This window comes from Pinus tabuliformis, chromosome 3_2 (assembly GCF_031772625.1).
Source record: "Pinus tabuliformis cultivar Carrire ecotype Pingquan chromosome 3_2, CPIR1, whole genome shotgun sequence".
Taxonomy (NCBI): domain Eukaryota; kingdom Viridiplantae; phylum Streptophyta; class Pinopsida; order Pinales; family Pinaceae; genus Pinus; species Pinus tabuliformis.
In genome coordinates, this window is record NC_142302.1 from 458,512,280 (window position 1) to 458,536,078 (window position 23,799).

The 23,799-nt window shown below is 36.1% G+C and overlaps 2 pseudogenes; both read right to left on the bottom strand.

The window, feature by feature from the left end:
- LOC149181274 (oligopeptide transporter 4-like) overlaps positions 1-16,536 on the bottom strand; it is a 74,639-nt pseudogene extending 58,103 nt beyond the window's left edge.
- A 6,283-nt stretch (positions 16,537-22,819) lies between these two features.
- LOC149181275 (putative L-gulonolactone oxidase 1 pseudogene) lies at positions 22,820-23,167 on the bottom strand (annotated as a pseudogene).
- Positions 23,168-23,799: the final 632 nt, after the last annotated feature.

A 23,799-nucleotide genomic window follows, 5' to 3' on the forward strand; every position in this document is an offset into this window, starting at 1 on the left:
AATATTTTGGAAAATTTTGAGCTCCTAATCAGTCCTGGAACATACATCACATATGTGAGTCTAAGAGGGGAGCCAGGCTCCCTCTGAAAAGTAATAGTACCGATATCGATCACACTATACCTCCCATCATGCCCAAACTCTATGTTTTGCTTGAGGTCTTTCTCCTACAAGTCAGTGAAGAGATCTCTATTCCTCATCATATGGAATGAGGCACCACTATCAAGATACCATATGCTTCCCATTAGAGTGATTGTCATGCATGTAATGAGAGTAAAATCAATTTCGAATTCTAAAGCTAAGGTTTCATCTATTGCTTGTATTACAGGCTCCTTCTTGCTTTATTTCTTCTGTGAGCATTTCACGGCATAGTGCCCAAACTCATGATAATGAAAACACTTGATGTTCGACAAGTTCTTCTTCTTATTGCTCTCCTCACCTTAGGACTGCTTTCCCTTGGATTTCTTTTCTTTTCTCACTAAGGAAAAGTCCCCTTCCACTTGTTTGGATGAGGTACCATCTTTGGTGTTTCGTCAAATCTCTTCTTGCACCAAGTCATACCATAATTGCTCCCACTTTGATAGCTTCTCCCTCCCATTAACTGAGTCCTGGTAGATTTGCTAGCTCTTGGGAAGGCCTAGAAGTGTTAGGCTCACCAAATTGTCTTCAACAACTATAACGTCAACACTTCCAAGCTCATCCTGACATTGGGTGAACTTGGTCAAGTACTTCGATATTGTGTCACCCTTCTCCATCTTGATTTTTCTGAGCTTGTCCTTCAGTGCCAGCTTCCTATGGTCACTATTTCTTTGGAACAGGTCCACCAAGGGCTTCCACATTGCAAATGGAGTTTCCTTACCATGGAGGTTCGAGACAAGATGATCTCAAACTCCTTCTAGGATAATCCTTCTACCACACACTTTCTCCATTTTGCCAAATCCTGAGCATCAACTGGCTTAGCAATATCTTTGTCTATGAATTCCTTAAGCCCGTCGTCTTCCAACTCTACCTCCATCATGTATTTCGAAGCAATATAGTTTGAACTACCCTCAAGGGCATATTAGAGTCTCAATCTATACAACGACATCCTACTAGCTCTGATATGTTACTGCAAATTCAATTTCTCCTGCAAAGGACAAAATCGTATTCTCCTCTTCTATAATGGTTTTTGCTCTAATACCATGTAGAAATTTCTACAAATCGAGCTCTGATACAATTCCTTTAAGATTTAATTTGCAGTTTGAATCTACAAGGAATTTCTACAATTCACACCTTGTCCAAACTATTGATTTGAGCCATCCACTCAGATCTCCATGAAGTGAGATCCAGTTGTTCATAATTTTCGAGATTCGCCTAGTTAAGGGGATACTTACGTCATTCAAAGAAATAAGGTTTGAGACTTACGTGATAATTTTCGAGATTCGCCTAGTTAAGGTTTGAGACTTACGTCATTACTACCATATCATATAAGATTTGTATGCATAACAAAATACGAATAAATGAATTAATATGAAATCAACACATATACAGTGAATATGAATTCAACTTAGCACTTACAAATTACATCAAATAATTGAGTTTACTTGGTATAATAATAAAAGCCCTTACAAAATTACTATTAATCATTTTCATATTAACAAAAAATAGATTAGATGTATTGGCATGTTACATAAAAGAAATAAAATTTAAAGATTAAAATATTTTTTTAAATATACATATGTATTTTAATATATTTCACCTTATATTTTATTGAAATATTGAACTTTTCTTATATATATATATAATTGTTTTAGTTGCAGACACAGTGGACAGTTGCAAACAGTTTATTCAGGATTTTTTTTATGTTTCTCAGTTGGAGATGTTGCAAAAATAACAACAATAGTGAGAGGTGTTGTATGCAGTACATTCCACAAGTGCATAATAGGGGTGGTTGATAATCCCTTTCTTGTTTGGAGGGAGTGTTGAAAATGCAGTAAGAAAGTCTCAATTTGATTTTTCCTTAATTAAAATTAAGGAAAATCGAAATTCCACATCAACAGACAACTTGGAGGAGTTAACTGAGGTGACATAGCACTTGTCACATAGTTAAGAACAATAAATTCTAATTAATGAGTTGAATTTAAGTTTACTTGAGTTGATTCATAAAAAATAGGAGTCTAGCTCAGTTAATTTGAGTTAGGGGCATAGAGTTCAATTGTGTGTGAGTTCCTAAATTTTAAGAGCCTAGGTTTAGTTAATTTCAATTGTAACAATTTAATTTAGTTAAATTGAGTTATGGTCAGTTAAATTAGTTTCAACTGTTAGAGGAACTAGTGGGAGGTCTAGTAGTGGGGTATGTACTTAGTGATCAACCTATTAACTAATTAATCAGCCATAATTAACTCACACATGCACAAAATTCGAGTTACCCAGTTGAGATTGTAGTTCAAGGACATTATCGGTTGTAGAATATTCTAAATTATACATCTCATGCATGCAGTTGGAGGATTGACCTAAAGGAATTGCGCAATCTAGATGAGGTAATTTCCTATTTAATAGGGGCTAATTCCTAAGGAAACAACACAAGGAAATAGGAGCTTTGAGGCTTGAAAATTTGGCTAAATGTTGGTCAAAATTAGTCAGACAGGAAGAGGATAGAAGATACAGGTGCAGGTTGAGCTCAAGATTGAGTAGAGCATATTGTATTCATCTAGATCCTTTGATTAATGCAATACCTATAGTAAGATGTTTTGACCAGTTGCTTTCCCCGAGATAAATCTATGTGCATATGTGTTGAATCTTGATGCATATTATTTATTCTTGTTCTAGATTGTGAACTTACTTCCACAAATTGGTAGATTAGATTCTTGTCTTTTGATTTAGCAATTTTTGTGAGTAGATTAAATCTACAATTAAATTTCTACACAACTATAGAAATATTTAAAATAACTACAAAGAAATAAAAAATATTTAAGGTTTTAGTATTGAGGGCTAGGGGGATTCAATCAAGTGTTTGAACCAAGTTATCTATTTAAATTTGAGCATTCCAATTTTATTTAATTGAAAACTCAACCTAAGTTGAAGGAAAATAATCCTATAGTCATTAACTACATTATACTTTTTGAAGGAATCATACAAAAGCTTAAGTGTTTTTTTATATCTCTTTAGATCTAATACATTATGAAGTGGTATAAAATTAATGATTTATTGGAACTATTTATTTCATTTTACATGTGTATATTTATTTCATTTTACACATGTCTATTTTGGTTTAATGACATAATTTAGAGCCATATTTAAGTATTATTGTTTTATAGCATACATTGGGTATGTAACAAAAATGTTTGTCCATTTTCAGTTAAGAACTAGTGAGTGAAAGAATATTTGGTTAGGTTAGGTAAACCTTCTATAAAAGAATAAATGAATATGGAATGTTATATTTGGTGATTTGTATATAATGGAAAATGAAGCATGTATATATGTTGAGGTGATTTTTATATACACTTTTGAAAATTTAGAGCAAAATCATTAATAGATTAAAAAATTAAAATAATAGAGTAATACCTGTTCTTATAAAGCCATATGGTATAAAAGTAGTTTACATATAGAAACTATTTACGAAACATATAAATGCATATTCACGTATTTTAATATGAAAGTATTTAATTGACAATTAAAATTAAACTTGTGTTTATAGGTTGGTCAAGGCTTTATAGATAATATTATGATTCTCAAAACATAAGAAAGTGGGAATTCAACCATTATTAGCTAATCTAGTATCCTTAGGTACTATCTTTTCCTTTAACATAGTAAATGTGAGATTGAGAAACATGTCATTTTGAAGCTTTGGAGGATTATGTGGCTATTTATAGCAAGACTTTTTCCTTCTTCCAATATCTTGAGCAACACAACGCGTTGGCCTTCCATCAAAGCATTGTGTTTGCTTATACTAGGCAGAAAAAGAAAGAGTAAATAGGAAGCTCACTGCCCATAGAATAGGGAGAGCCCCTTTGTCAATACTCCACTAGTTGGTGTAGTTGTGCCACATCCAATTCCACCTTCTACACCTAGAGTGTAATCTACATGTAGAAGTCCATACAAATTAGAGGTTTGAAAATTCACTAGAACAACTAAATGGGTTGATTTTGATTAAATTTAGAGCCATTTCTTTTCTTCCAAATTAGAAATAACACTCAATTCTAATAAGCTCACAATTTGCTTGAAAGTCAATTTTCCAACTCTATTTTTCACTCAAAAGAGCATCCTTTCATAAGAAAGTAATGGGCAACTTGAAATTCTAAGGCATAAATGATATGTCACCAAAAAGGTAGGTGTCTTGGAGATTGCACCAAGTAACTAATCACAAAATATGTAGGCACAATTATAGACAAACTCAATATAGCTACAAAAGGCCCATTAGGTGTAGACTAGTTAGTTTGCGTGGGGTTTAGTCCATATGAGGCCAAATATTTAAACCTCATAGGGAGGGGTTGAGGATGAAAGCCACTTTGGTGAATTAAACTTCCCAAGGGGCCTCCAAGCTTGACCGAGCATTGTACAATATTGGGGATAAGCATCCAATTACATCCCATTATAGGTGGATCTATATCTTTCCATCCAATAAAAGAATTGGCCCCAACCTAGAGATAACTTAAAAAAAGAAACAAAAAACATAACTATGAAAAGAAAAAAATTGTTTAAATTTCTATTACAAAGTCAATCTTTTAGTTGAGTTATAATAAAATAGATAATTCAATGATAATAATACAAGCTCCCATGAATGTGGAAAAACAAAATTATTTGTTAGACTCAACCAAAAGTTGCCATAAAATTCAAATTTAAAAAAGCTAAATCTTTTACTAACACAATAAAATATTATTTATTCAAACCTATAACAAAATTTGGAGCAAGAGCTCTTCATAACCATGGCCAAAAGTTTAACTTTTAAACGATTTGTCCTGATTCTCTTTATTGTGTTGGTGATGGAAAAGAATGTATCTACACGCTTTCTTTCTATAATAATTATTTAATAAAAAATTATGCTATCAAACAAAGTAGAAAAATGAATGTAGAAAAGGCTTTTATTGAATTTTATATAATAGAAAACTATGTATCCACATATACATTGAGATGAGATGATGACATATATACATGTAAATACTTCCCCACATAAAAAAGCATAATGCAAAAACAATGACCATCAAATCAGAATTAATACATAGGAGAACCATCCACCTGGATACCCTTAGCAGTGGGGAAGATCACTAAAGGGTAATTCTCCCAACTCGTTCCCCACCAATTTAAAGGTATGTTTTCCATACCCAATGTGAAGTATAGCAGTATAGTCATAAAGTCCACACTAGCATCCAGGCTTGTAGAGAGCACATAATTGTAAAGTTTCCGCCAAGCTTTGCGATATTTAAATACAAAATAGTTGAAAATGGTGCCAATGGTGATCCGGGATGTGTAGTTGACTACACTGACTGGAGGCATTGCGGCTATAGATCCCAATAGAATTGGCATGTTGATTAGAGGAATCAACTTGACATTTGGAAATTCCTTGTGCACCAACCAAACTAAAAATGGAGCAGCTGCCCCACCCAAGAAGAACCAATTTAAATAGGGATACACTCCAAGTTTGCTAAATATCCTTTCGGGACCAACCAAACTGCATATGACTGATGAAGTGTAGAACACATGACCAATGGGACATGTCCATGGGCTACATGGAGACAAAAGAGCTTTTTGGCATATATCTTTCATCGACCCCAACATCCACCATTCAACTCCTAGGTTGACTGTTCAAGCCACTAATGTGCTTATAAACTGTATTGCATCCACAAGGTATCAATAAACAGAAAAAAAACCAATGTGGGTAGCCACTAACTTGACCTAAAGAACATTCTGCAAATAAAGTAAATATGAAAATTTCATTCTGATTTTATAAAAAATGTAATACCTTCTTCTAAAGAAAAATAATTCTAATGTGTATCTATAATACAATGTGTTTATCTATAATATGTTTGGAAAGTTTCATAATGGAAAAGAGAAATTTGAAGCTAAACAAAAGAAATTCTTTCATCAATTCACCAAGATGTTCAATAATAGGTTTAAATAAGACTAACACTAGTTTTTTTGGCATAATGAATAATCTCCTCAAAAAATTCCAAAGCCTAACACTAGTTGCTTTGACATAGAAAGAATAAATTCCTCAATTTTTTTTTCTTTTATTTTTCAATCATCTGATAAATAACAATCTAGTTTTCTGGAGTAGTTAATGGTCCAAAATGAAACCAAAAAATAAATTTTAATCTGCTTGAACAATTTGTTTTTTCAATTATTGCTCACGCTTTTTTGTTCAAGCCTAACCGCAAGGGATTGAAGAGATTTGATTTTATGACCTTCCAATTGGCAAGATACTTAGCAACGACAACTCAACCACTTGAACTATATTATATATATATGTGCTTCAGTTGTAAATAGAGTTGATTCAGTTTGTTTGTTTGTTTCTTTTTTTTTTGTTATGTTTCTCAGTTGCAGATGTTGCAAAAGCAGCAACAATAGTGAAAGGTGTTGCATGCAGTACATTCCACAGGTGCAGGATAGGGGTGGTTGATAATCCCTATCCTTTAGAATGTCTTGTTCCTTTAGAAAATCGTCACTTGCAATTATTTCTTAACTATGCTTTAATTGTTGTTGCAAGGATTCAGTTTTTTCCTTGTTGATTAAGGAAAAATTCTTCCTTAAGAGTTGCAATCTGGTTTTCTTGAGATTTCTTTAAATCTTCAATTTCCTGAGCATGTTGATTGTTTGAATCTGTCATTTTTTTTTGCCACTCTTATTTAGGATTTGACTTATCCAAATTATGATTTTCTTCTATCTGTTGAGTAGAAATAAAATCCCTTTGTATGAACTGTAGAATGACTTTTCCATTTTTCATCATTGAAATATTTTCATTTTCTGTAGTTGTGCTTCGATTTCCTTAATTTTGGTCAAACGTTTTCCAAAATCTTCAGATATATTATCGATTGTATGTTGTGTATAATTCACAAAAACTCCAATTGCCCGAGCTAATTCTTTAGCTTTTTCTTTATGATTACTTGAAGCTCGCCAACTTAATTCTATAACAATCTCAATAGACTCATGTTTCCTCTTATTGGTTTTCTTAACCACTAATTTGGTTTGAGAATTAAAATAGTATTCACATAAGGATGGAACCGTTTTAGAAATTGGTTTGACTTCAAAAAGTGGTTTTAAAATGGAGGAAGCAATTGGAATGTTTGTTGAAATTGGATTTAATGAAATACCTAGACACAAATTCTTCATAACTTGCATATATTTTTATGGGGTCTGTAAAATATTTTGAACTAGCTCCTTATGAATTCTTTGAACTTCTAGAGTTACAGTTAGTGAACTCTATTGAACCTCTTTGTTAATGTTCTGAACAATCGTTTGAATAATTTGTTGAGCTTCAATTGTTTATTTTACCTTTTCATCTTGGGATGAATCCAATTTTGTGTCTTTCTGGATGATCTAGTTGATCACGTCACTTAACATCAATTATCAATTTCCCCTGCATAGAAGCACTTCGTTTTTTAACCAATTTCTTCTTTGTGCTTCAAAATTTTTCTAATTTTTCCTTTACAATACTCACATTGTTTTTTCAATTCAAGTCAAATGAATCATAAGATTGTAATAAAGAATAAAAATCAAGTGAAACTAGATATTTTGATACTCCAATATTTTTCTCTTATGTAGATGGAGAGTCAAGCCCTATAGGAATGTCAGTAAAATGAAAACTAAAATTTTTAAATAATTTTAACTTTTGAAGAGGACTTGCAATATAAAGACTTCTCTATTTGAGATAAAATTCATAAGTGTCTTCTTTGAATTTTTTCACTTTATCCTTTTCTTCAATATCCATGAAACAACCTCTTTGAGCAACTTGATCAAAATCATCAACATGAACAAAAGCATAATCAAAATGGGTTGTTAATGTTGAAAGCCCTTTGACAATCTTAGCAATTTGTAATGATTAATACTTAGATATTTGGGATCATATATGAAATAAGGCAAGAAATTTAACCAAAGGTTTTGTAACTCTTCTGCTTCAACTATGCCATGACCCCTATATTTTAGCACCATCTAACCAATTTTAATAGGGAAACTAGGCCATATTTTTTTTACAGTCTACTTAATAGTCTAGATTTTTCATGAAGTGTAGTCTTATCGGTTATCTCTCTAACGGAAAACTTGTCAATTATTTATCTTTTTCATACATGAGATCCTACCTCACTTCCATAAATATTGATAAAAGAAAATTTTTCTTCTAAAAACTAGTCACCAATTTGAGATAAGGCTTCCTGAAAATCCCTACTAAATCTTTGGGGGGTTTTTCCAAATAAAAATTCATGAAGATAAATCATGATGTTGTTGCATATATCATAAAAGTGTTGTTTGTATTTACTTTCCCATAAGATAACAAAATAATCCTAAATAGTTTGTTGATGGTTGAGATAATAACTCCATTCCATCAATAAAAATGGAACTTGAGGCTATAACAACATCCATGAGATAATTAGACATAGAAAAAACTTTTTCAAACCCACGAAGGGAAGTTGAAGATAACTTAATGGCTTATGTTAAATTCTTAGATATAATATCTTCCCAATTAAATATTTTCAATTGCTTATGAATTCCATATATGAGAGGAAACCATTCCATTTTATAATGTCCAAGATTCACTTCTCCATATAGCTTAGAAAGCATCTTGGCTATATATCTAAAAGGTTTTTTTGAAGATTGCTATTGGGTAATCTTTTCATGTTTTTAATTTGCATCCCTCTAGGTCATGGAGCCAAATCTAAATGACTAAACTATAATCTTTCTTCTTCTCATTGAGAATATCAATATGTAATTCATCAAAAAATTATTTGTTAAATAACATTTCAAGAGGATTGATCTTCTAAATGGCATTAAGGACTTCAAGTTTCCAAGAGGCAAAAACATTGTGATTTTCATCAACAATAGAGCAAGTTGGAATATGGGCATGAGTTAAAATCTAACTTATCATATTGTAATATGGAAAAATGTTTTTCTTGGCTATGATTTTATGTAATTAAGTTTTTCTAATTGCTATGAAATTCAGTTTTTCTAATTTCTTCAGAGTCTAAAAAAGATTCAACATCTGTGTTGTCTGAGGCTACCCATTTTCTTTCTTCAAAGAAATTTAAAAAAAATCCCATGTAATATTACCTACATCCTGAGTTTTAAAAGTCGTATATGCAATGAGGAATGGATTTAAGTTGAAATCCTCAAGTCTTGGGGCTTCTGCTACTTTCATTTTCATTTTAACTTCTCAAGCCGCATTTCTGGAAGCTTGTGTCTTTCCTTTCTTAACCATTTTATAACTTGTAACAGAGAAAACAGAGTAATAATAAAATGAATTTGCAAAAATGGGTGGTGTAAATTCAATAAATCAAAACATGCTTAATACTAACTGGAAAATGCATATTTTATAAGAATTGACTATTCTTTTGCATAAATCAAGAGTTTAATGCACAAAAAAAAAGGATATTTTAAGCCAAAAAAACCATATTACTGCATTTAACAACTCTCGAAAGAAACAAGGGTGAATCTATTGAAAATATTGGGAAGTTAAAAATCCTATAATGCATGTATTTGTTCATTAATGCTTATTAAATTTGATATGAAATTCAATTGTTTATCAACTCATGAAACAAGGATGTACTCGGGTGATGACAAGGTTGGGGAATTTTATTTTAGTTTAACACTTTAATGGACACCCATCCTCCAACTACCCTACATCAGGGTTTATTTAAAGCAAATGATAATAAAGAAAAATTATGTGAAAAGCAATGAAATGACTCACCTAGTCGAAAGGTCCACATAGTTGGAAAGTTGGGAAGTTAGGGTGTGAAAGAATATGAAATCACATCTTGTGAGCGTGGAAGGTTCGAAAGTCAGGAGGTCCAAAGTAATAAAAACATTTAACAAAATTCGGACCTCCAACCTTTGACTATAAATTTTTATTTATTATTTTATTATTTAAAAAAACGAATATGTTTTTTTGAAGCAATTTATAAAATAAAATTCAAAATTCAAAATTTTTGAAGGGTTCCTATTTTTATTAATAAAAAAATGGGGGTTGTTGTAGGCCTAACAACACCCTTGTGATAATACACTAGTTCCCTTTCACCTCCATGAAATCCAGACATATTCATATGTATCCAAAAAAATCCATAGTCCTAAATAACATGTGTGAGTTGCCTCCACTATGTTGAATAACCATCAGTGGAGCCACTTGGAGTGAATGAGGGGAATGAACAACGAATTCCCCTCATGTATTCACATAATGTGGCTATCTATTGTCTAGAGTGGCAAGCCCCTTGGGGATAAAGTTTTATTTGGTAACCATGGTTAAGGAATTGATATGAGCATACATCTTGATTTTTAATCAAAACCTCAAGCACAACAAGGATGCCTACAGTTTTAGCCCAATAATTAGCCTCTATATTGAACTCCCTTTTTATGTGGAAATAGAAAATGTTTATTTTTTGAATCAAGGAGCAAAGATGGTTTCCAACTAGGCACAATTATAGACAAACTCAATATAGCTACAAAAAGACCCATGATGTGTAGACAAATTGGTTTGTGTGGGTTTAGTCTGTGTGAGGCCGTAGGTTTAAATCTCATAGGGAGGGGTTGAGGATGGAAACCACCTTGGCGAATTAAACTTCCCAAGTGGCCTCCAGCCTTGATCAAGTGTCACACAATTTTGGGGATAAGCATCCCATTATGGGTAGATATATATTCTTCCATCCAATAAAAGAGTCAACCCCAACCTAGAAATAACTTTAAAAAAACAAAAAATAGAACTATAAAAAAAAAAGAAAAAATGTCTAAATTTATATTACAAAATAAATATTTTAATTAAATTAAAGTAAAATGGGTAATTCAATGATAATAATCCAAGCTCCCATGAATGAACAACAAAATATTATTTATTCAAACCTATAACAAAAGTTTGAGAAAGAACTATTTATAACCATTGCCAAAAGCTTAACTTTTAAATGATTTGTCCTATTTCTCTTTATTGTGTTGGTGATGTGAAAAAATGTAGGTGCACACTTCTTTCTATAATAATTATTTAACAACAATATATGCTATTAAACAAAGTAAATAAATGAATGTAGAAGAGGTTTCTATTTAATTTTTTATATAATAGAAAACTACAAATTCACTTTCAAATTTCAATTTCATTAGATTTATGTTTCTTTATTTGATAAGAAAAAATAATTAAGCTCAGAGATTCATTCTGCTGTCCAACACGAAGATACGAAGGTGATATGTAGTTTCCTATGGATTAGAGGCTCATTTTGCTACCCAGCACCAAAGTATGAAGGTGATATGTAATTCCCTATATACTCATGTTACATAGGTGCTTAAGATGGATTTATATTTTTTCCCAGGGAGAAAAACATAATTTCATTAATTGGTGAAATTACATGTTGTAGATGCCCTTAAACATATGCAATATTGTGACTGAAGTCAGCTGTTGTAGTTATGAGATAATTACAAGAATACCCCAAGGGGTGTACTGCGCTACTGTGCAAATACAAAAACCAAAATGTCACCCAGAGGTGATAACTGTTCATGAACAAAATACTGTAATTTACATCATTTATAGCAACCTATATTTATAAAAAAAAAAATCTGAGAAAATTAGGGGTTGTCTCCCCTATGAAGATCCCTGTCTATGTATGGCCTATGGAAAAACTAGTATGTTCTTTCTGGTGTATGTTCAATAATCAGCCATTCTCCTATAGGACGATTCATCACCTCTTTCGAAAGCTTGTTCGCACTTTCATTTCGCTCCCTTTAGATGTGAGAGCAAGAAATATGATCAAAATTTGTTTTAAAAAAACAATTTCATCCATAATAGTTCTTAGTGAATAAGCATGGCATGTAGCCAAGTTGTTAAACCAGTTTATCACATTCTTTGAGTCCCCATATATTTGTATATTTCTACACTGTTGTAGTATAGCAAAGTAAATCATGTGTCTAAGAGACATCAGCTCGACATAGTTGTTTGTGCCTTGGCCTAAGCCCATACTAATCTAGAAGAAATGTGAATCTGTGAGATGGAATAGGATGCCACCCCCATAACCCTGAGCTTGAGCAGACCCATCAAAGTATGCCCAAGGCTTTGACTTTTCTATCTGCTCCTGTGTTATAATGATGGGTCTATTGTTGATTTCTTCTGCTAGTATTTCCTCATAACCCGAGCATATTTTAGGTGGAACCATATTCCAATTTACAGGCTTGTCTTGGAAGATAATGAGATTACGCCTCAGCCAAATATGCCATGAGACCAGGAGGGGCAGATTTCTTGTCTTTGGTTCGGATGCTTCTCCCCACCACAAGTCCCAGGCATTTGGGATGTCTACTCCTTGCTAGATCTTGTTTATATTTAGTGATGTAAGAACTTGCTCCCATATTGTCTTAGTAATGGGGCAAGTAAGAAAGAGATTATGTGTCAATTCCTCCTCCTGATGGCAAAGTACGCACCAAGTGGGTCCAGTGAATGCCCTCTTTCTTAGATTAGTTCCAGTGGGTGTTTTATTTTCAAGGATGTTCCACATCAGAAGTCTTGTGCACAGGGGGGCTTTCAATTTCCATAGGTGCTTCCACCAGCTTTTCATGGTTTTCGGCTTTGTATCAGCTATAATGATGTCATAGCCCTGTTTTGAGGAGTATTGGCCCTTTTTTGAATGCCCCCAAATAAGTTCATCATCATCATCATTTAGTCTGACATGAGACTCTGTAAGGGCTTGAATGTAGTTTTTCCATGACCTGTCCCATTCAATAGGTATGTTCCAATCCTCACCAGAGTGCCAGGCTTGAAATAGAAAGGAAGAGTTTTGTTGGTCACCGAGTTGTTCAATGTATGTGATGCCTCTGTTATTTAGTAATGTGATTAGCTCTGGTGGGAGTTGATATGAGTTCCCACTGCCAGTCCAGGGATCCATCCCAATACGAACTGATGCACCATTTCCTATTTTCCATATGAGTCCGTCTTTGATAATGGGCAAAGTATTTAGTATGGCCCTCCATATGACTGAGATGCCTTTTCTGCTCCAGGAGGGGCGTCTTATCCAATCAATAATGGTGCTGGGCCAGATGTATTTGTGAGCTATCACCTCCAACCAGAGGCTCTTGTGCTTTAGTAAGAGCCACCCCCGTTTAGCAGCCAGTGCTTGTGCAAAGGCAGGAAGTTGCTTTAATCCCCAGCCTCCCCATTTTTTGGGAGTGGCGATTTTGTTCCAATTGACCCAGGCAAAGAGTTTCTCGTCCTTTCGCCCCTTCCACAGGAATTGACTGCATGCTTTTTGTATTCTATGAAGAATCCCCCTTGGGATCCATCCCAAAGACATCCAAAAGATGGGAGTAGCTTCCAAAACTGCTTTGATAAGAATCAATATTCTCGCCCTTGATAGGAACTGATGACACCATATATTTATTCTTTTCTCCACCTTGGTAATAAGCTAGTTCCAGTCTGCTATTTTGTATCCATCTGGTTTGAGTCTGAAACCTAGATACTTCAATCCATCCTTTAGATCTAAAACCTGGAAGGGAAAATTTTGAAGCGAGAGCTATATTTCCTACTGAGAGCATTCCGAGAAAGAGATGGAGGACTTTCCCTTATTGATTTCCATCCCTGTGGCACTGCTGAAAAGTTTTAAGACTTCATTCATGGTTGTAATGTCCTGAATACTTCCATTGAGGAAAATAAGTATGTCGTCCACAAAAGGAGATGAGACAGATTGAAATGTTCAATAATCTTTAATCCCCTGAGCCTCCCTAATCTCTTCTCAGAATCAATTAGTTTACTCAGTCCTTCCATAACCAGTAGGAAGAGCAGTGGGGATAGGGGGCATCCCTGTCTTATACCCCTATTAGCTTGAATGGAGTGAGTAGCGAACCCATTGATGAGGATTGCAAATGATATAGATGTGATACATCCCATGATCCAGTTTGTGAATGCCAGGGGGAAACCCAAATGAGTGAGGATCATTCTGAGGCATAACCAGCTGACTTTATCAAAGGCTTTTGATAAATCAATTTTAAGTGCCATCCCTTTGAGCTTTTTTTGTTTGATTGAATGGAGGGCTTCCTAATCCAAGCCAATGGCTTCCTCGATATGTCTGTGGTGTAGAAAAGCAAATTGTTCCTGGGAGATATGATCAGATAAAATGGGCTTGATGCGGTTGGCAATGATTTTGGCTATAATTTTTTAGAGGCAATTGCAGAGAGAAATGGGCCGGAAATCATTGAAGGATGAAGGAGAGTCAGATTTTGGGATTAGGGCGATATAGGTGAAGTTGAGAGGGGCATATATACGGCCCAGAGTCCTACTTTCTTCAATGACCGCAAGAAGATCCTTCCCCATAATATCTAGAAATGTAGTATAAAATTTGACAAGCCAGCCATCTGGGCCTGGGCTTTTATCTCTCTTAAACCATTTGAGAGTGCCCTCTAGTTCCCCCATTGAGACAGGTTTTAAGAGATATTCAATGCCATCTGGGTCCATATATCTTGGGAAATGTCCTGCCAAATTGATGATATCAGGGAGAGTGGTAGCTGTGGGGGCATTGAACAAATGTTTGAAGTGTGCTGTTTCGAGCCTTGCTCACTGAGAGTGAGTGGAAGCCCAACCTTCTTGTTCCATGGGAAGCTACCAGATGGTGTTATTTGCTTTCCTACCATTGGTGAAGTTGTGAAAAATTTTTCTATTGCCATCACCAACTTGTAGCCAAATAGCTCTGCTTCTAAGCCTCCATAGCTCTTCCTTTTCCAATAAGATCTTTGACTTCTGAGATTCCAGTTCAACAAGGTGAAATTTTGTTTCATTTGATAGGAAGCCATGTCCCTTTTCATCAGTTAAGGAGGCAATCTACTCTTCAATGTCCTTCAGAGTCTACTCATCCCATTCTTTCTTCCTTTTGGACCAGTCCATAGTAAGTCTTCTGAGCTTGTTAAGGTGCCCACAGAAATCAGTTGCCTTTCTCTGTTCCCTGAGAGGGGGTTGAGCTCGCTAGAAATCCGAGACTAATTTGATATAGTCCGGGTCTTTTAAGAAAGTAGAATTAAATTTTAATGGGGCTCGAGGCTTCCTAGAAGGACCTGAAACTTGAAGAAAAATGGGAGAATGGTCCGATAGGCCGCCTGAGCCTACCCATTTCCTGAATAGAGTTAGGGTTTGAAGGATCTCTTCATGGATGAGAAATCTATCTAGTCTTCTTCCTAGGGCAGCATCTCCAGTTCTCCTATTATGCCACATGGGAATTTTCTTATTCATGGGCACATCAATGAGTCCATGGTTCTCCAGGAGTATGCCCACTTGATCTGAGAGTGATGACCCCAGGATTCTTCATTTCCTATAGAAAAATTTAGGTCACCTCCTATGATGGTGGAGCAGGTGATAAGAATATTGTCCAAGATGGATTGCCAGAATTCTAGTTTGTTCTAGTTGGGAGCATAGATGTTCATGATGCAAATGATTTTCCCTAGATCCCCAGCAAAAATATCCATGCCTAAGAAACCCTTCCCACCCCAGGAGGAAATCACTTTAACCGTTTTAGGGTTGATGCCCATAGCAAGACCCCCTGATCTGCCCACTCCATCCAAACCTTAGAAGTGCCATCCCGAGAGGAGGGAGAGTAGGGTTCAGGAAATCAATTCAGTTGGTCCGAGGGTTTCCTAGAGGAGGAGAATGTCACAGCTGGAGTTTGTCAGGAGACGCTTGAGAGCCAATCTTTTTTTGGGGTTGGCTAGTCCCCTACAGTTGAAGGAAAGCCAGATCATGGGGGAATAGATACAAGGGGCTCTGATGCTCTAAGTGCCCTTTCAATAGTGGATTGGCGGCCCTGTGCTACATCAGCCACCACAGATTTGATGGCTTTAGCAATCTTAGAAGGTCGACCTCTGGAAGGCTTGGATTCAGCTGATTGGGGAGGAATACCCAGTCCAAGAAGGGGAATATTGTGCAATGGTCTGGATCGAAGATTGTAAGTATGGGGCCCCGATGCAGAGGGAGGGAAGGAAGGGAGGGTAGGGGGATTAGACTCCCGAAAAGAGGGAGGAGTAGTCGAGATTATGGGGGGAGGGGAGACAATGTCACAATTTAAGGGGGGAGTGTGTTCGGGGTAGAAACAGGGGAGGTGAGGGAATATGCAGAGATGCAAGAACATTATTTAAATGAAGAGCAGAGGAAATAGGAGTAGAGGTGTTACCTATTGAAGGTGTTGCTCCCACTGCAGCCTTGGAGCACGCCCAAGGAGGGGATGGAGGCGACTTCCTTGGAATTTTTTTCTGCTGAGTCGATACACCTTCAGCTTCCTTTAGTGGGGCATGTCCAGGAAGTTGTTCATCCATGTTCAGCTCTTCAAACAGAGAGTGTTTGACCCCACGAGCAACCTCCGGACCTGGTGATGAGGTAGCGGGCAATCCTTGTACAGTTTCCCCACTTTGTGACATCTTCGGCAATGGAATGGCACTCCTTCGTATTCTAGGTTCTATCTGTGCGAGAAATGCCTCCAGTGAAGGGTAATTTTCTCCTCCAGGCCCTCCCTGGTATCAAGGTGAACAAGGATCCTGGCCATAGTCATGATTCCGGTTTTCTCGTAGGACTGATCATGTTCAAGATATGTCCCCAGGGCATCTCCAATGCGCTTGAAGACCTGAGGGATCCAAAATTGCATAGGTAACCCAGGCAATTGAACCCAAATAGGTCTTGCTCCCAATTGTTCTCGTTCCAGGTCGAACAAGGGATCCCATCACTTAAGGAGAACTGGGGCCATCTCTATGTGCCAGAAGCGGGATAGGATCCAATCCGTGTACTCTTCTCTGTGGAACTGGAGGGCAAACCAACCATGGGCCAAACCATAATAATGGGGAGTTCCTTTAGCAGTGAGCCCCAAATCTCCATGTCCAATTCTGTAGGCACTCAACATAATAGCTCTTGCCTCGCACATGCCCGACTAAGACCTTCTTCATTGTGTCAGTTACGTCTCCTATCGGAACATCCTCACCGAAGGTCAAGTTAATGTTCGTATCCATATCCTTGAGGCACCTACCCTTTTTTAGCTTATCTATGCGGCGACCCGTGGGATGTTCTCTTAACAAGCTCCTGCAAACCTGAGAGGTACTGCGGGTCGATGACGGGGTAGATATTGGGTTTGGAATGGGGGAGCTAAAGCACCCAGAATGAATCGGCGAGTTAGGGTTAAGTCATCCAGACACAGGGGGAGCAAAAGAGTGTGCAGGATTTTGGAGGTTGGAGGGTCCAGCCCATGTGTAGGAGGATGAAGGCACAGTCAAGGGCATGGAGAAATGTAGAGGTAGATCCAAGGGTGAATCAAAGGTGGGGGAGGACTGAAGGCAAGTGCCCAACAAGTTAAGGGTTGCCGGAGATAGAGGCAGGCAATCTAACCTCGGAAGGTCCTCAATATGAACAGTAGGCGAAGGCGGTTTTCAGTGGAGTGCAGGTGGAAAGGCTCAGACCGTGCATCTGTTAGCTAATGAATTTTGGCAGACCGGGGACCAGGTTCAGATCCAGATTGTTGATGTGCCCAAATGACTTAGTGAGGGTTGCGGTCTGCCTCGTAGTCCACGAGGTCTTCTGCATCCATTGGGAACGCAACAGTTACTATCGGCGAACAACAAGGGAGCAAGAGCCAAAAAATGGGGGTTTAACCACCACAACACAGTAAAATGTTGAGTCCGTGACGGTGGGTAAACTAGACCAGGAGAGGTTGAGCACCAGGAGTCACCGGGGAGAGGTAAGTATGGGAGCGGTCAAAACAGTGAGGTTAAACCCTCGAGACCACTATGGAAACTACAACGGTCAAGCTGAACCAGGTCTTCGCCACAGAGATAATAGATCAAGTAATAGATTCATTAACATAAACATGATTTACTTAAAACACATTAAAAAACTTTATTCATACAAAACAAAGTCAAATTTAATAAAAAAAAATTCTTGACCTTGAAGGTTTATTCTGCTATCCAACACAAGAATATAAGAGTAATATGTAATTCCCTCTAAACTCATATTACATCAATACTTGAAATAAATTTATATTAATTAAATTTAACCTATCAAATAATAGATCTATTAACATAAACATAATTTACTTAAAACACACTTAAAAAAAACTTTACTTATACCGAAACAGAGTAACCTGGACCAGTGTGCTGGGCCACCACATGTGTGCAAGTTCTAACCACATGTGTGCAAGTTCTACAACATACTTTTGAAGCAATCCAACCCATCCATATCTTAACACCTGATTCATCACAGCACAGTATCAAAGACTAATAAATTTACATATATGCATTCACAAAGATAGAAATGAAATCATGTACTTAATAAAACATTAAAATTAAAATGGTTTATATATTTGGTTAGATTTATTCTGGGTTTATAAACACATGTTTTTCCCCACTATACTCGATTAATAACTTCCTCTGTGTGATTAATCATTGATAATCTTATTAAAAAAAAAATCTCAAAAATAATATATTTCACTGCAAACACTCCCCAATACCTGAGTTGTTACTACAATGAGCCAAGCTAGTAAAAAGGAGATATTCCTCTTGTAGAAGACCTTAATGATGTTGAAAATGTCCACTGCATGCTACTTTCCTTTTCCCTTGTGTGCACCCCATTTTCCCCTAGGAATTATTATGTTTTTCTCTGAGTAACTATGCTCAACTCAATGTCTATCAAAATGTAGACATTAGCAACAAGAACAACCAGAGCTTGGGGAATCAAACCTATCAGAACTTAAACATCATGAACATGAATCAACTCATGTCGATACAAAAGTTTATGTTGTTCCTGCTAATGATATTTCTTGTTCTAGTTCATTCCTAGAGCATACAAACATCAAGAAAGGACTTGAGAAGAAGTGAGGTAAAGTGGAGAAAACAATCAACTTAGAAGTTCTTCAGCAGTACTTTGTTGGAAGCTTGAAAGGTGCTACAAAGAATATTGGTGGTAAATACTTTATCCAAATCTATAGAAATTTTTTTGAGTTAAGGGTTGGATTTTGTATATTTTAGAAAATCATAACATGAAAAAGGAGAGAGTTTTAAAAATTAATCAAAGGGAAAAATATCCAAGCAAGAAAAACTCAAATGAAAACATTGCTTATTGAAGATGGATTATCTATGGTATGGTTTATACCAATGCCTCATTTTAGACTATTGCAATTGAAAGTATGCTATTAAGTGATTTCATTTCACAATTGTGGTATGCTGTTCCTGTCATTTCTTTTGGTGAAGTTGTCCATTTCCATGTGCCATCAAAACAAAAATCCATGGATTTCTATATTGTCGATAACCTAGGTTATCAATGGTGGAATGCCAAGTTGGTAAAAGTGTGGTGTTGTTAGAGCCCCTGCCAGGTTTCAAGTCTCACCTAGGATTATTATTCAATATGTCTTGGACATTATGACAAATTCTTTCATTCGCATATACATCCTGAAAAATATTTCAAGAAGATAATGAAAATGGGACAAATATACCACACACATTAGCCTATAATATAGGATGTATTCAATGCTTTATTATTGCTTGCACTCAAGGAGATGCTCATTTGCAAATACATCCTGAAAAAACTTTCAAGAACTTAATGAAATTGGTACAAATATAGGACCGCACACATTAGCCTATAATATTGGATGTATTCAGTGCTTTATTGTTTCCTACACTCAAGAAGATGTTCTCCAACAAGTCCACTTCTTTGTACAGTGTTGCATTTCTTAGATGCAAGTTGATTTGACTTTCTTTGCCTTAAATCTTCTTCTTCATCCACGTTGTCATCTTCAATGGCGTCTTCCTTGTCCTCGTTGTTTTCTTCATCAATGTCCTCTAATTCATCTAACTTGGAATATTCTCTAGTAAACCATGTCACATCATGTGGAATTAATTTAAAGTCATAACTAAACTAATGGAAGATGTGCTCCTTTCATTTTCCCTTGTGTGCACCCCATTTTCCCCCAGGAATTATTCTGCTTCTCTGTGAGTAACTTTGCTCAACTCAATGTCTATCAAAATGTAGATGTAAACACAACTAGAGAGAATTTGTTTCATCGTGCCACCTTTCTCCCAGCATTAGTTATTAGAATAACAATAAGCTACCAATTGTATACCTCACTTTTGATTGTGCATCAATGATGTAATCTGTTCTAGCAATATCTTGATTTCTCCTCCTTCCTCTTGAAGGCATTTCAATCTTGCAGTGCACATATGATAGGAGTGACGAGCCCATAGTATTCTCTTACCTACCTCATCGACTCCGTGTTTGTTCCTATTTCACCCATTCATTGGATTTTGCACCACCAATTCTTCAAAATTAAGTTAATGAGATTGGTTTTCGACTCGAAAAAAAATTCAACATTCATGTGGATAATTCCACAATTAGGAGACATGAACTAAAAAAATTAGAGAAATAAATAAGTAAGAGACATGACTAACCTGAGAACCCTTGTACCACAAGAGAACACATACCTGTATCGGTTTATGCAGTTAGCAAGTACATACTAGATACGTTCGAAGAAGTGTAGATTATCAATGAACATACTTCTAAACAAGTAGATATTGATGGGATTCTTCAAACTACTACCCTTCTTAACTGTTGTAGCTCAAATATTCAAAGTTTAAATTTCAAAGTTTTTCTCAAGGAAACACCAATAAAGAAACAAAATTGCATAAAAATTTAACTTCATTTTCCTATGCTATTCTTTCTTATGCCATTGCCTTACGACGTTTCACGATATTTTTTTCTCGTTAATTTTAATCAAAATCAAAGAGACATTTTTAAAAACTTGAGTTTAAATTGTTTCATTTGCATAATTAGAGTGCCCCATGGATTTTTTAGTGGGTTGAATCTATTTATGCATTCAAAAATATATTTTAAACAACAAAAAATCTTGAAATTGTATTTCCTAATTTTGGTGAATTCTAGTGAAAAGGCTATATTGTCTATAAGTTAGACTAGGCAATTGTTATTAATTATAACAAGAATTAATATATGAGTTTAACATATATATTTAAAAAAACATGTAACAACTACACAATTGTTATTAATTATAACAATAATTAATATACGAGTTTAACATATATCTTTAAGAAAACAAGTAACAATATTCTTAATTATGGAGATTCACTACCACTTTATCATAGATATTCTTAACTTCTAAATAGTTTTTCTTACAATACCATGTGTCACATGCCCCGGTAACCTCGCATGTAAAAGTAGGGAGTTAGAATTTTTATACAATTACCACAAGTAATTAATCAATTCACAACTCCACAAATCATCACTAACCATTAGATATACTATTCATTAGTACATCAAGTAAATTGCCATCAAAGACAGTAAATTTCATAACCATTGCATAGCCTTTAACCATCACTGTAATAACACAAACTGTCTCATGAATCCATGCATCCATTTCTTGATATCCTTAACCATGCTAGATAATCATGTACTAAGACATTATGGTTGACACATCAAATAAAGAACCATCATCATTAAGGACCCATCATTATCAACAGACACATAAGGCAATCATATCAATCACACCATAGAACACGGATATACCCTGGAAACCCCGTAGGGTGAAAACCAGCAAACGTTTAATCTTATTATTAAATGCTCGTGAGGGTTTTCACCCCTCACTCAATGGTTTATAAGGGATTCCATCCCTTAACCACTGTCTTAAAATCTTTACAATGAATTATCATTAAGCTATCACATAACTAGCTAAAAGATATTACAATTTACATGTAATATTTTATTTACATACCGCCACATGCAACATTCCTTGTGGCATAATTGTTCTAGCAATGGAAAATGCTGCAGCTTGACTTCATCTGCATGGACGAATAATCCTTTTTCCTGCCATAATGTTAAACATCACTTTCCTTGGCACCATCTGCCATCGTTACCTGTCAATGCAGTCATCAACAATCTTGGCAACAAGATTAGTTACAATATTATTCAAACATTAATCAACATCTAAAGAGATCTTATAACATCATATGCATGAGCACGCATAACATACTAGCTAACTAGCATATAGATACCCAAATAATACTGTTTGACCTCCACAATGTTTACTAATGCATAACTCTCTTTAAGAGTTCTAACTCGTTAGCTCATGTAAACCGAGGAAAGAATCAAGACCAGGTTCCTATTTTCCAAGATAAATCTTCGTGAATAGCAGCCATAATGATAATCCTTCACCGCATGCATTATCATATGTTTTCCTCACCAAGAAAATACATCAAATAATCATTTCTATCTGCATGCATCAACAAATTTTCTACTAAGAAAACATATAATTTAAACATTCTCTTGCTGCACATAAACAAAGAATATTACACGAGGTCAACTTATCTTTCTATCCTTCGACATCTTCATCGCCATAGCGCATGCTGAGGTCGTATCTTGTTGGTCGCAACCACTTTGCTTCCATCACCGATTGTCTTGGAAGCCTAATCCGCCAAAGACGCTGAAATCAATTTGGGAAAGCCAAGAAAATATCCCATTAAGGGTTTGAGTAGCAGCAACATGTGAACATCAAGCGGATTTTGTTGACTGTATTCCACCGCGCAAAGGATCACCGGATCCACAGTGGCTTTGAGAGTTCACACAGGCTCGTTCCACACTTGGCACTCAATAGATTTCAAAACGACTTTACACAGTCCATAGATCCCAGCGGATCAACAACGCTTCCACGCAAGTCTTCTACGAGAGATGCTGTAGTTTTCCAACGACACAGCTAACAACTCTCTGCGTAATGACTCCAAGAAGGCCGAGAGAAACCTTAGCAGCATTCAGGTCTGGATGGGATTCATCGAAGCTCACAACACTCGCATAACCCGGAGGCGAAGGTACCACCAATCTCATGCCAACAACATACTCATGAACTGCACTTCCATTATTGAACAGAGAGCTGCCATGTGCCCCGGTGCTGAGCAGCCCTCCGATGGTAATCCCCTCCCAATAGGGCGAGTGAGGGAGAGCCAAATTATGTTCAGCAGCAGCATCTCTAACTTCCCTCAGAGACGCTCCCTCCCCCACGGTAATCGTCATTGATCCTTTTTGTCCACCCCAATACCAAGAATCAGTTCTCATCCTAACTGCTAACTATCCCCAGCCATTTCTCTCCGAAGCCATCCCGCCGTTGGAGAGCGCCCTTACACCTAGCCTCCTCACCGGAATACCCATCAGACGTGGAGCTTGAGGGGAAGGTGGTTACCTCAACCATCTTTCCAGAAGCCTAACCGTCAGCTCAATCCTCTCCATCGTACGGGGAGAAAATTTAGCATTCAGTTTGATTGCAGAGAAGCGCTCGCGTATGCCAACTGAATGATTGAAAAGATATTCCGATGTTCGGGTTAGAATGGAGGAACATTATTTCACTGCCGTTTTACCATACCGAGAATCGGTTCTCCATAATTAGTTTCATGAATACCAGGAATTAGTTTTTAAACTAATTCGTAATCTTTTTAAAAGAATTACTACTTACTGTCTAGTTTTCACCGAGTTATTTAGGGACATTACATACTCCCCCCCTTAACAGGAACACCGTCCTCGGTGTTCATCTTTCATTGAGAACTTGAGATTTTACTCATTGTATAATCATCTAATCCACACAAAATGTGATCCTTCCTCTTTAAAATCAAAGTTGTCATTCCAAGAAATGACAACAAACAAAATAGTAA